Here is a 15,146-nt window from a genome sequence, read left to right as displayed (position 1 = left end):
ACGAGAGGGGCCGGGTAAGCGAGCGGTCAGGGCAAAGAGTATCCCTACCCTACTAGAGTCTGCGCCGGTGGCAGGAATTCCTCTTCCGCATAACCACCATCTGTAACCGAAGCACATCCTCTGGAATAGATAAGGACCGCTGTATCACAGGAACAGGCACCCCCTACTCTCCAGGTCGCCCCACAAGCCCCGGGACACACGCCATCCCCCACCAAAGGTGGGTAGGGAATCTACATTGGAGGGAAACATAAGCATGAGGAAGAGACACAAACATAAATAGTAGCAATAGCTCTTCAAAATAAACCAGGTGAAACACATTAACTCAAGGTGTAAAAACCTTGTAAATATTGGCGGACCCATACTCAAAAGAGTAGGAGCACCAAAGAAAAACCCACTAGGTGGGGGAGGAACGTCTCGTGATTCCAAACAAGATCACATTGGATCAGATACCCATGAATAAAGACTTCGTTATGGGGGTATCAGTAAGGGGGCCTCCATCAGTAGTCGGTAATTCTCCGGCTATATTGCCTCTCTTCAAGGCGGGCGATGGAAGAGAGAAAACAAAAAAAAAAGGTAAGTCGCTGAGGAGACAAAGTTGACCTGCCGTGGTTGCGTTGCTTAATGTAGAGTAGGTGTCTTTGGATGTCGTGAAGTTCCGCGAGGAAGTGACGCAGATGTCATCGTGGAAGTCCAACAGCAAATAATGAAAAAAAATTTTTTTAAAAAGAAGGGCAGGTCGCTGAGGAGTCAGAGTAGACCAGCCGTTGCGCTGCTTGAGGTAGAGTAGGTGTCTTTGGGTGTCGTGAAGTTCTGCGAGGAAGTGACGTAGATGTCATCATGACGTAAATGTCATCGTGGAAGTCCAAGAGCAAATACCTAAAGGGAAAAAAAAAAAAAAAAGCAGGTCGCTGAGGAGTCAGAGTAGACCAGCCGCTGCGCTGCTTGAGGTAGAGTAGGTGTCTTTGGGTGTCGTGAAGTTCTGCGAGGAAGTGACGTAGATGTCATCGTGGAAGTACAACAGCAAGTTATAAAAAAAACAAAACGGGCCGTTGAGGAATCATAGAGTAGACCTTGTGCCGCTTGACGTAGGATTGGACCCTGCAGGGCTTTTCCGGACGTTGAAATGTGTTGAAAGCTATGAAAGCTTGTAAAGTAAGTAGTGTGTTATTCAATACAGTGCACTGGTGTTTAGAAAAGTCCATGAGCGGTCACTGAGGTATTGTAAAGTAGATCTGGAGTACTTGCGCCTTATGATGTAATGGTGATGCCTTGGGGTGTGCGTAGAAAGTGATGGAGATGTCATCGTACAAGGTTAGGGAAGAGTATGTCGAGGAGCAGTTATCTCATGGACGTGCAATACCTCTCACAAGTGTAAAAATGAGCGGGCCGCCGAGGAATCATTATCGTAGCAGAGTTGAGTATGAGGAACTATTCCGCAGCATGAAATAGAGCAGAGAAGACGTGCAATCAGTGTCCCAAGGCCAGAAAGGAGCAGGACGTTTAGGAGTTGAGGTCTGAAAGTATGGAATGCTAAAAAAAAAAAAATCTGTCTTCCATTAGTCCCAGCCGTTACCCGTTACATAGGGTGTAAGTAAGTCAGCTACATGAGGTCAAAGTGCAGCGGACTGGAAAAGGCAATGCATATAATTTCTGGAACCATTCTTTTCGCAAGCGGGTGTTAGAGGATCACATCAGAGGCTGTGTAGGTGAAGGGAGACCCCACTCCGAGAGCGCTGTTGTACCTTCTTCCAGTGACGTAATCACCCTAAGGATGCCTTTCTGGTGGACTAGTAATTTAGTGGGGAATCCCCACCTATGGTTGATATTGTTTTGCCATAAGATGGCCGTAATGGGTTGAAACAGCCTCCTCTGGGCCAGTGTATACACGGAGAGATCTGTAAAAATAGATAAGCCTGTAAAGGCCTCAGGAATATCTTTGTTGGTGCATGTTGCTAATTTAGTTTTGAGCGTTGCATTATCTTCTTCAAGTAAGTTAAACCGATCTACTAAATCATTATGAGCATTGCTGAATTCCTCCATTTTATTTTCTAAATGGGAGGTTCTTTCTCCCAATGCTTGAATATCAGTTTTGATTTCCTGAGCGAGTTCCCGCAAATCTCCTTGTAATGAGCTGCGTAGGTCTAACAACATAGCTTTAAGGGCTTTTTCAGAGAGACTTACTTCAGAGTCTTCTGCAGGAGCGTCAGATGTTGGTGATGCTTCACCAGAGCTGGGCCTCTCCCGCGTGTCCTCCGCCATTTTGCGGCGCGGGGTGAAGAAGTTTCCCTGTTTGTCCTGCCGATCGAGCCGCTTGGAAGCCATTTGTTGGAGTCGCGTACCGGACCCGCCGAGGGAAGACGTCCACCTCGCGGGATTCAGGTGGGTTTGTGCCACGTATGTGCCACTCGCGAGCGTGTTGGAAGCGGAGCTCAGTTAGTGTGCGGCCATCACCGAGCTCCGCCAAGCGACGCCCCACGTCTGACTTTTTTAATATGCCTGAAAGGGATATGGGAGGATTGGGCAGAGGAATCTTTAAGGGGGTCTAGGATCATGTTGAAATCCCCTCCGAAGACGGAGAGACCCTCTTGGAAATTTCCAAATTTCGATAAAATGCGGCTCAGGAAAGCTGGTTGATTACGGTTTGGGGAGTATACATTAGCTAGCGTGATCTTTTGATTGCCAATAAAACCCTTAACAAAGAGGGCTCTGCCCTCCGAATCTTTCCATACATCTAGAAGCTGGAAGGAAAGGTGTTTATGAAGGATAATGTGGACCCCCTTGGTTTTTGATTCAGGCGAACTTGATAAGAACACCTGGGAAAATCGACGATCCGTAAGTTTAAATTCCCTAGAGGATTTGAAGTGAGTCTCTTGAAGAAATGCAATATGGGATCGAAATGAGTGTAGTGTCTGCAGTAGTTTGGACCTTTGCTGCGGCTTATTTAGGCCCCTCACATTGAGTGAGGTGATTTTAATGCAATCAGGAATAGGCATTGATATGAGGAAAAGGCTCTAAGAGGTTAACAGCATCTTGGCAGTGAGATACCAAAAAGGAAGAACAAACTAAACCATAAATAACAAAACAAAAACAAATAGAGTCTAGAGTGTGCCTTTGTAAAGCAACCAAAGACTCCGGATGCCTAGGCATCAAATAGTGAGCCCAAGGACATAGCGGTAGGTCGTAAACCATCACTCCATTTCCTTGGGGAAGAAGAGCAGGTCGGCTCCGTGGGGAGAACATGTTGAGAACAAAAAAGAACCTAACAAGATGAATGGAGTTATGAGCCAAGTGACACAACTGGCCCAGTAGGAGCTACATGGGCGCCGACAAGGGCTCTCTAAATCGTTAATCTGGGTCACATAGATAAGGTGCCGTAAGGGCAGTTACATAAATGATAAGGTACAAAGTAAACAATAAGGCAGGAACGATCTCTCCCCCCCCCTCCCCCCAGGGATCAGGAGGCATAAGGCCACATGTATGCAACCGGAGGTTAGGGGACGAACTGGAAGATCGGGGGATGTAAGCATGTTAGTGAGAGAAAAAACGGTGTTCGTCGCAGTGTAACAGATTTGAGCAATGAGGCGATGTTTAACCCCGATAGGGGAAGTTATTAAAGAAGCATCTCCTAGAGGCTCTCAACTCATGCAGTACCCGAACACCACCCAGCCCAACCAAAACCTGCTCGCAGCAGCATCAACGGTCGGCACATGGAGTCCGCGAAAGGCGATGGAAAGTCAATGCACGTAGGACTTGGCAGAGCGTCAGTCGTAGAGGCATAGCACGTGAAATCCCAATGGCGACGAGATGGCGAGGCGATTCCGGCGGACAACAGCGATCACTGGGGGGGAGAAGGCTCTGGAAGGGTGCGCGGACTTGTACAGAATCAAATAAAAATAAAAAATACGAGTTCAGTCATTATGTGTGTCCTGGTGTTGTACGTCGTCTCTACCACGTTGTCGTTTCTTGCGCTGTGGTCTTGGAGAACATGCTTTAGCCAGATCCGACAGACTCGACGGTGGGTGGAAGGAGTAGTCCCACGCAGGGATTTCGCAAGATGGGAGGCCCAGAGCTTCGGTGAAGTGGAGCACATCTTCCGGCTGCCTAATGATGTTTGTAGTAGTGCCTCTCCGAACTATGAGAGCGAACGGGAACCCCCATTGGTAGGGGATGTTTGCCTCGCGGAGAGCCCGAGTGACTGGTTGTAGCATTCTGCAGTTCTGAAGAGTCACGGGGGATAGTTCTTGGAACACCGAGATAGAGTAGGAGTCCCAGGTAAAAGTAGGTCGAGAACGGAAGGCCTGCATAATGTCTTCTTTAAGTGGATAGTCCTGGATATGGCATATCACATCCCTCGGGGGTAGAGATCCAGATGGTTTTTGTCGTAGAGCTCTATGAACCCTGTCGAAACGGACAGGAGTTTCGGCACCTCTGTTAAGGACCTTGTTAAATATGGCTATAAGTGTAGTAGGTAAATCTTCGCGTGCGATCGATTCCGGTAGGCCTCGGATCCTAAGATTGTTTCGTCTGCTTCTATTATCGAGGTCGTCAAGTTTCCTCGTAAGTTGTTATATGACAATCGATTGCTCCCGTAGTTGAGATGTTAAGAAATCCACCGTTTCAAAAAACGAGGTTGTTCCTCTTCTAGAGCCGCCACTCTTTCACCAACATGGCGGATGTCTGCCTGGATGGCGGTTAAGCTGGAATGGATTCCTTGAGTGGCCCGATCCACAATATCTGCGATATCTTTTTTGGTGGGTAGTGATTCGATCTTTTTTCGCCAGGAATCAAGCTTCGAGTTAGGAGAGGTCTGCCTGGTGTCCAGGGCGCTCTCATCGGCAACATCACTTTTCAAGCTTGCCGCGGAAGATGGCGGCCTGGCATAGGAGTTGCTGACATATATTCGCTGTGACATATACCAAGAGCTATAAATTCATAACACACTCTGTAGAATTGACCAAAAATGGTCACAACCGTAAGCACTATGTTTGGAGAGGGGTCAACAAGGCCTATAGCAAAAAGAATACCATCCCCACTGTGAAGCATGGTGTTTTGGGGGGATGTGAGCTGTAAAGGCACTGGGGACCTTGTGAAAATTGATGGCAAGATAAATGTAGCATGTTGTCAGAAAATACTGGTAGATAATTTGCATTCTTCCACACGAAAGCTGTGCATGGGATGCTCTTGAACTTTTCAGCACAACAATGACCCTAAGCACAAGGCCAAGTTGACCCTCCAGTAGTTACAGCAGAATTAGGTGAAGGTTCTTAAGTGGCCATCACAGTCTCCTGACCTTTTTATCATTGAGTCACTCTGGGGAGATCTCAAATGTGCAGTTCATGCAATATGGGCATTTTGCCATGACAAACGGGTAGCTATACCACCTGCAAGATTTTGGGGCCTCATAGACAAAAGACTACATACTGTCATTGATGCTAAAGGGGGGAATACACAGTATTAAGAACTAAGGGCATACAGACTTTTGAACAGGGGTCATTTCATTTTTTTCTTTGTTGCCATGTTTTGTTTTATGATTGTGCCATTCTGTTATAACCTACAGTTGAATCTGAATCCCATAAGAAATAAAAGAAATGTGTTTTGCTTGCTCACTCATAGTAACATAGTAACATAGTAACATAGTTCATAAGGTTGAAAAAAGACCAAAGTCCATCAAGTTCAACCTATATACATATTGTGTCCCTACTGTGTTGATCCAGAGGAAGGCAAAAAAACCCTTATGAAGCAGATGCCAATTGCCCCATACCAGGGGGAAAATTCCTTCCCGACTCCAAATATGGCAATCAGAATAAATCCCTGGATCAGCGTTCTGTCCCTATTAATCTAATATCCATAACTTGTAATATTATTGCTTTCAAGAAACACGTCCAGGCTCCTTTTGAACTCTTTTATTGAGTTTACCATAACCCCTTCCTCTGGCAGAGAGTTCCATAATCTCACCGCTCTTACTGTAAAGAACCCCCGTCTGTGCTGGTGTAGAAACCTTCTTTCCTCCAACCGTAGAGGATGTCCCCTTGTTAAAGATACAGTCCTGGGTATAAATAGGTCCTGGGAGTGATCTCTGTACTGTCCCCTTATATATTTATACATAGTTATTAAATCCCCCCTAAGCCGTCTTTTTTCCAAACTAAATAACCCTAATTCTGATAATCTTTCTGGGTACTGTAGTCCTCCCATTCCCCTTATTACTCTGGTTGCCCGTCTTTGAACCCTCTCCAGCTCCACTATATCTTTCTTGTACACTGGTGCCCAGTACTGTTCACAGTATTCCATGTGTGGTCTGACTAGTGACTTGTACAGGGGTAGAATTATTTCCTTGTCGTGGGCATCTATGCCCCTTTTGATACACCCCATGATTTTATTTGCCTTAGCAGCAGCTGCCTGACACTGGTCGCTACAGGTAAATTTACTGTTAACTAAAACTCCTAAGTCCTTTTCCATGTCAGTCGTCCCCAGTGTTTTCCCATTTAATACATATTTCCAGCCTGGATTTTTCTTCCCCATGTGCATAACCTTACATTTATCTGTGTTGAACCTCATCTGCCACATCCCAGCCCAAGCCTCCAACCTATGCAGATCCATTTGTAATCGTGCGCTGTCCTCTATTGTGTTAACCACGTTACAGAGCTTAGTATCGTCTGCAAAGATTGATACTTTACTATACAATCCCTCTACAAGGTCATTAATAAATATATTAAAAAGAATAGGACCCAAAACTGACCCCTGTGGTACCCCACTAGCAACAGTAACCCACTCAGAGTATGTACCATTAATAACCACCCTCTGTTTCCTATCACTGAGCCAGTTACTTACCCACATACACACATTCTCCCCCAGCCCAAGCATTCTCATTTTATGTACCAGCCTTTTATGTGGCACCGTATCAAATGCTTTGGAAAAATCAAGATATATGACATCCAGCGATTCACCCCGATCCAGTCTTGAGCTCACCTCCTCATAAAAGCTGATCAGGTTAGTTTGACAGGACCGATCCCTTGTAAACCCATGCTGATATGGAGTCATACACTTATTTTCATTGAGATACTCCAAAATAGCATCTCTTAGGAAACCCTCAAACAGTTTACACACAACAGAAGTTAAACTAACAGGCCTATAATTCCCCGGGTCACTTTTTGTCCCCTTTTTGAATATTGGCACAACATTTGCTATGCGCCAGTCCTGGGGAACAGACCCTGTCACTATAGAGTCCTTGAATATTAGAAATAGGGGTCTGTCTATTACATTACTTAACTCCCTTAGAACGCGGGGGTGAATGCCATCTGGACCTGGTGATTTGTCTATTTTGATTTTTTTTAGGCGGTACTGCACTTCTTCCTGGGTTAGACAGGCGACATGTACTGGGGCAGTTATCTCATCCTGCTGTATATTACCTGGCATTTCATTTTCCTCTGTGAATACAGCAGAGAAGAATATATTTAATAGATTAGCTTTTTCCTGATCCCCGTCTATAACTTCTCCCTCATTACTTTTTAAGGGGCCAACGCTTTCATTTTTAACCTTTTTACTATTTATATAGTTAAAGAACATTTTGGGGTTTGTCTTACTCTCTTTGGCAATGAGTCTTTCTGTCTCCACTTTTGCTGCTTTTATCTGATTTTTACATATTTTATTTTTTTCCCGATAGCTTTTTAGTGCTTCCTCACTGCCTTCCTGTTTTAGTAGCTTAAATGCCTTTTTTTGCCATTTATTACCCCCTTTACATTTTTATTTATCCACATTGGTTTTCTCTTGTTCCTGACTCTTTTATTCCCATACGGTATGTACCTTTCACAGTGAGAATTTAAGATATCCTTAAAAATCTCCCATTAAGTGTCTGTACTCTTGTTTTTGAGGACATTTTCCCAATTTACAGTGTTAAGGGCTTCTCTTAGTTGATCAAACTTTGCCTTCCTAAAGTTCATGGTTCTTGTGGCTACTCTAAGAGTTCCTTTATTGAAGGACAAGTTATAATGTGTCATATTGTGATCACTATTTCCTAGATGCCCCCTGACCTGCACATTAGTTACTCTGTCAGGTCTGTTGGTTAATATTAAGTCCAGTAGGGCGCCCCCTCTGGTCGGGTCCTGTACCATTTGGGACAGATAATTATCCTTACTTATAGTCAGAAACCGGTTTCCTTTATGAGATTCACAGGTCTCTGTTTCCCAGTTTATGTCGGGATAGTTAAAGTCCCCCATAATAACCACCTCATTGTGATTTGCTGCCTTGTTTATTTGCTTTAATAATTGATCTTCTGCTGCTTCCATTATATTTGGTGGCCTATAGCAAACCCCGATCAGTATTTTATTATTTTTCTTTCCATATATTTCTACCCATAATGACTCCACATTATCATTTCCCTCACATATATTCTCCCGCAGTGTGGCCTTTAGGCTGGACTTTACATAAAGGCAAACTCCTCCCCCTTTTCATTTTTTTCGATCCTTCCTGAATAGACTATAACCCTGTATGTTAAGCGCCCAGTCATAGCTATCATCCAACCATGTCTCTGTTATACCCACTATGTCATAGTTTTCTTCAGACATTATTAACTCCAGTTCGTCAGTTTTATTGGTCAGACTTCTGGCATTAGTAAGCATACAATTTAGAGGTGTATGGTTTTTTTCCCTATGAAGCCTATCCCTATTGACTATTCTAACCCCTCCCTCCGCTCCACCCCCAGGTACATTTATAAGCCTCAGCTTTCTATCTACACTATCTTCCCCTTCTATATTGTAGTTTCCCTCCCCCCCTTTCCCTAGTTTAAACACTCCTCCACCCTTCTGGCCATCTTCTCCCCGAGCACAGCTGCACCCTCCCCATTGAGGTGCAGCCCGTCCCTACCGCAGAGCCTGTATCCGACAGAGAAGTCGGCCCAGTTCTCCATGAACCCAAACCCCTCCTTCCTACACCAGCTTCTGAGCCACTTGTTTAGCTCCCTAATCTCCCGCTGCCTCTCTGGTGTGGCACGTGGTACAGGTAATATTTCAGAAAATACTACCTTGGAGGTCCTTGCCTTAAGCTTGCTACCTAAGTCCCTGAAATCATTTTTAAGGACACTCCGCCTACCTCTCACTTTGTCATTGGTGCCAATGTGCACCATGACTGCTGGGTCTTCTCCAGCCCCCCCCAGTAATCTGTCAACCCGATCCGCGATGTGCCGAACGCGAGCGCCAGGCAGACAACACACTGTTCGGCGATCCCGGTCTTTGTGACAGATCGCCCTGTCTGTCCCCCTAATAATTGAGTCCCCCACTACCAGCACCTGTCTGGCCTGCCCTGCGCTCCTCCTTCCCTCCTTACTGGAGCAGACACCCCTCTGGTGGTCAGAGGCAGTGACTTGCTGCAGTACTGCTAACTCTGAACTAACATCCCCCTCATCTGCCAACCGGGCAAACTTGTTGGGGTGTGCTAGATCAGGACTAGCCTCCCTGGCGCTTTTCCCCCTACCCCGCCTTCTAACTGTAACCCAGCTAGCTGCCCGACTGTCCTGTACCTCCATCCCGCTATCCTCCCCCACCTCTACCCCCGAGAGAGCTTGCTCAGTGAGCAGCAGACTCCTCTCCAAGTTGTCAATAGATCTCAGTGTTGCCAGTTGCTCCTCTAGACTCAGGATTTGTGCTTCCAAATGTGCAACCCGCACACATCTCGCACAGCAATATGCACCCTCAAAGCGCTGATCAAGGATTGCATACATTGAGCAAGATGTATACCTGAACGCATTGTCAAACATGGAGGACATCTTGGCAATGGGGATAGCTCAAATAACTGGCAAAAACAGACAGTAAGGTGCAATATATATATATATATATAAATATATGGAATCACAAGGATTTATACTTAACCCTCCTTCTTGCTTTTTAACTCCTTCTTTGCTTGTAACTCCTCACTTAGAGATGTCACTTAGGAGATTCGCCCCAGCTCAGGATTCGCTTGTGTGTCCAAGCTAAATGCAACTGCAAAAGCCAAAACTCATGTTTTCTTTAAAAATGGTCCATATATGGGGGGTGTGTCCTGGTGCTCGAGGAAGATGGACGCACATTGAGCGAGCTCCTGCTCTCACCCGGCAACGACAGCTTTCACAGCCCTTATAATTAGCTTTACCCGACCGTAGCCCAGTAGCGAGATGTCCACCCGTAGGGGCGGAAAACCGGGGGTCTCCTCCGAGATGCCAGATTTGTTTAAGAAGAAAGACGCTGCGCGGGGTGAAGGCCTAGGGAGTGCGGACGAAGCGGGGCTGAGTACACGCAGCATCATTGCGGACCTCAAGGCTTGCATGCTATCTCAAGGCCGGCTTGTCGGCTATCTCGGCTGATCTTACTGCTCTGGCCTCCAGGACCGTTCACCTAGAAACCGCCTTACCTCTGCTGAACAAGATCGTGACGACGCCATTGCTCGCCTGGAGGCCACGTTCGCTGACGTGCGTGCTCCCGACGTTCCAACCTGAGGGTCGGGGGTTCCGGAGACCCTGACGGACGTCCATTTGTTTATTCATCGCTATCTGTGGCAACTCCTGCCCGAAGTGCCGGAAGAAGAGCTGCGCCTAGAGCGGATCCACAGGGCCCTGCGCCCCAAGCCGGGACATGGAGAATCTCCCAGGGACATCGTCCTCAAATGCCATTATTTTACTACAAAGGAGGGTGTCCTACGCGCGACACAGAATGTTTCCCCGGCCGCTTGCCGGCATTACCCCGGTGTGGTATGCAGATGTCGCCCCTTCCACCCCTCATAAACGCCGGGCCCTGAAACCACTCAGATTTCCTAAGGGAGGGCGGGTCCCCTACAGATGGGGTTTCCCCTTCAAGCTCCTTGTACAGAAAGGCAGACTGCTTCTCCAACCGCGGGAGCTTGCTGATGCTGGGCCATTCCTACGACGCCTGGGACTCCGGCCACCTGCTGACCTGGACCGACCACTCTTCGAGACGGCCTCATTGCCTCAATCAGACGGACGTGCCCCACGGGTCCTGGAGCCACGCCAGTCGTCACCCTGCCCGGCTGACATTCCTGAGGCTCCCTGGGAAATGGCTTAAACCCTGCTGGTCCCTACCGTTGCGTCACCGCACACCCTGGGGAGTCTCTTGGTCCTTGCTCGTGGCCATCCCCGCTCACCCCGTGGAGGACAGCTAAGTGTTTGCACCGTGTTTTCCCGTTTTTTTTGCTTTCTTTATTATTACTGACGGTTATTGTTCTAGGGGGACTCTTGTAAGACTTGTGTGTTCACGTTGGGAGCCTTCTATTTTTTTATTTTTTTTATTTTTTTCCCACCATGATCATGCTGCCTCCACCCTGCGTGGGGGCCGCAGTTTTGCCTGGGGGTGTGGTTCTCCCTGCCTCAACGCATGCCTGCTATTTATGGTGTTCTCTGGTGTGTTTCCGCTGTATACCCTTGTACCTGTACTGCTCTGGGTGTTATGACTATGCGTTACTTTGACTGTGCCATCCCAGCCCCTCCGCGGGTAACACTTACCACCCAGCAGGGTACACCTTTGGGCACTTACACCTCTCCCCATCACCCTGCGTTTAATATTGCTCTCTCCCCGCCCGTAGTGGCTGAGGTCCTAGCACTGCCTCGTGGGACTGAGCGTCTATTCACACCACTGTCTACACACTATATTATTATTTCATGCATACTGTGTCTTGCTCTTCATTGAGAGATTACTTCCCTCTCCGGCATCTCTCTAAAAGAGGGGAATGCGGCTCCAGAGCACGCTCAAGTACACTTTACATTTTTTCATACTCCACGCATCTAACATTGCTCTCTCCCCATCCGCAGTGGCTGCGGTCCTAACACTGCCTCGTGGGACTAAGCATCTATTTACACCACTGTCTACACACTGTAGAAATATCCGTCACCACCTTCCTTTGAACGTTGATGGGAGACCGACCTGGATCAAATCCTCAACCCCTCTGACTGGGGGGAAATCTATGAGAACGTTTGGAAGGTCACTGCTTGCACCCTCATACAGGAGAACTGCTTTAAGGTACTGTCTTGCTGGCATCTTACTCCCTCGCGACTGCATCATATGTTCCCGACGCACTCTCCTCTCTGTTTTCGCAGCTGTAACGTGGCTGGGACTCCGCTGCACATTTGGTGGACTTGCCCCAAGCGCACGCCAATATGGTCTCATTTCTTCAGTATGCTGAGTGACGCACTCGGGGAACCCCTCCAACCAGAGCCTTTGTCGGCTGCTCTTTGCAGATGCTATCCTTCGGACGCTCTGACTAAACCAGCCCACCGTCTCATATTTCGAGTTTGTACAGCGGTCCGTCTCGCCATTGCCCAAGTGTGGAAATCGGGCACTCCTGAGATACCTGCCATTGAAGCTAAAATTTGGCAAATGCTTAAAGATGGAAAAAAATCACGGCATACCTGCATGTCAAGTCCCATCTTTTTTCTTCTCACTTGGGAGCCGTGGCTGGAGAAGTTTGGGATGTCCCCCACGGCCATTTCTTGGATCTGATGAGGCTGTCTATAGCAGATGTCCTCTGTTTGGCTAGCTGAGGCCCTGAGGCATACCTACCGCGAATCGTCCCTTTATCCCTTTTTTTTTTTTTTTTTACTTTTTCTTCTCCCCTCTCTTCTTTCCATGTCTTTCTTTCATCTCCTGGCTCTATCCCCCTATTTTTCTCTGTATTTCTTTCTGAAGGTGTTTTTCAATGATTTCACCTGGCCCTGTTTCAGGCCCTCCGGTCTCGGCATACTGTAAGCTTTCCGCACGCCTTTATGGGCCCTTATTACGTAGGCACCAACACCCACGCCTATTGACATGGTGCAGTCTACTGTTTCTGCTGGGGCTCTCTTATGTATATCCCCTTCTGTGACGAGGTTATTTGAGATGTTCTGTTCTATATCCTGTACCTGTTATGTCATGCCTGTATTTTCACCTACGAAATTGGAACCTCGGTCCCATCTGATCTGGCATACTGTGCCTCAAATTGCAATAAAGCACCGTAAACTGTTGATAAACGCATCCGTGGATATATCTTCTAGCATTTCTATATGAATGGCTCGTGAACAATAGCAAGTTAGAAGCAGATCATACATTTAGTGCTGTTTCCTTCCTTCTTTAGTCATGAAAGGACCAAAGCAATCCATACCGCAATACACAAATGATGGAGAAGGCTCTACACGTTCTTTAGGGAGCTCACTCATCCTCTGTCCTTCAACAGATTTTCTCAGTTTTCTACAGGTTACACAGTTGCGAATGTAAGATGTGACAGCTCTGTTTATTCCAGGTATCCAATATGCGCAAGATCTGATTTCATTAATTGTGAAACATATTCCTTGATGCTTTACACTTTGGTGATAGTGTGCAATTATCAACCTTGTTACATGATGATCTTTAGGAAGAATCAGTGGGTGCTTGAACGATTGAATGCATGAAGAGTGATTTAATCTCCCTCCCACCTTGATTATACCATCTGTATCTAAGGAGCAGTTCAGGTGATGAAGTGTATTATGACCTGGAAGTTGTTTTCCTTGACTCAGAACATCTATTTCTTTCTAATATATTTGTTTTTGCACACCCTTCAAAATCAAGAGTTTTGCATCCTCTTGTTCACTTACAGATGCAGGTGAATTTGTTTTATCTTTCTTAATTCAGCTCAGGCATGCAATGGTCTTGACAGTCTTAGACCAAGATGAAAATTTGGATCATCAAAGCGGCGGACTAAAACAGCTTAAGAAGCGAACGGAATCGCTTCCTAAGCATAAAAACACTACCCCCCTACCCCGTTGCCATCATTCACAGGATGGCATTAACAATAGAAAATTAGTTCACAGAGGGTCTATCCAGACCCTCTTGGGAACTCTTGCAGGTACTGCATCCAACCATGCAAGGTCAATGGAGCCCAGCTCACTAATCAGAGTGATTAGTAAAAAAATAAAAAAGTTCAAAAATGTAAAAAAAAAATAAAATACAATTCTTTATCTTCAAAAAAATTGCCGCATGGAAAGAGTTAAAATATTGGCATTACAAATGCCCATAGGGTGTCTAGTATTAAAAAAATTATGATTTCATGGGGTAAATTGAATTGGCCGGGTTCAAAGATGTCCCAAATATGGGACATGGGGGCAGTAGGATCAGATGTCTAAATGGCAAAAAAATACACACCTCACAAAGGTGGCCTTTTACCTCCCAAATAACCCAGCAAACCCATGCATGGAGATGTTACTGAACACATATAAGGGGTGTTTGACACAGACATATACCAGGAGCGATAAATTTATACCTGAAGTACAACGTGTGTGAAAAAAATACTAAAAAAAAATTACTACCATAAAGTTTCACAAAGGCTGGTGGTAAAATCAGTGCATGGAAAGGGTTAAAATACCAGCATTTTAAATACCTTGGGGTGTCTAGTTTTTTAAAATATATGACTTGATGGGGTAAATTGCATTGGCCAGCTTCAAAGACACCCGAAATGGCACATGGGGGGGGGGGGGAGAATTACCAGATTTGGAAAAAATGGTTTTAAAAAAGCAAAACGCTACCTGTACTTATTGCCCCATAACGTGCAGGAAAAAAAGCAAAAAACAAATACATTGGGTATTTCTAAACTCAGGACAAATAGTAGAATCTTTTTAGAAGTTTTTTTTCATTAGTTTTTGCAGATGAGTAAAAGTTTTTTTGTTTAAAAAGTGAGAAAGAGTAATTTAACAAAAAATACCCATATTTTATCTTTTTTTTTAATAGTAAATTAGATGATATGATACAATTAATGGTATCTAAAGAAAGCCCTGTTTGTCCTGAAAAAAACAATATATAATATGTGTGGGACATGAAATGAGAAATCACAGCTAAACAGCAACACTGAAAAATGTTAAAAGAGCCATTGTCCTAACCTCTGTTTGAGCTTTTCCATTCACACAAAGTGTTTGAAATTGAGGCTCCAATCCCAAGCCACCTTTCCTATTATTTATGCAAACAAAAAACTGTTCTTAGAACTGTTCCTTCTTCTTTTACTTAAGTTGGTGACCAATTTCTACATCAATGAAAATTGATACTAGAGAATGATGAGGAGAAACTTTTCTATAGAGCCCTAGCTCTATGTGCAACATTATCACTGATTATTTTGTCAAGTGCTCCACATAAAGGTATCTTTGTACAGTGAACTCTGTATATCAATAT

General features: G+C 45.6%; 1 protein-coding gene across 1 annotated transcript in view; it reads left to right on the top strand.

The window, feature by feature from the left end:
* LOC149287625 (astrotactin-2-like) overlaps positions 1 to 15,146 on the top strand; it is a 782,689-nt gene that overhangs the window by 95,798 nt on the left and 671,745 nt on the right. The gene's annotated exons all lie outside the window — the stretch shown is intronic.

The sequence above is a fragment of the Sceloporus occidentalis genome, unplaced genomic scaffold (assembly GCF_023333645.1).
Source record: "Sceloporus occidentalis isolate IW3139 unplaced genomic scaffold, rSceOcc1.0.p SCAF_58, whole genome shotgun sequence".
NCBI lineage: Eukaryota > Metazoa > Chordata > Lepidosauria > Squamata > Phrynosomatidae > Sceloporus > Sceloporus occidentalis.
This window is presented reverse-complemented; position numbering and strand designations above follow the sequence as displayed.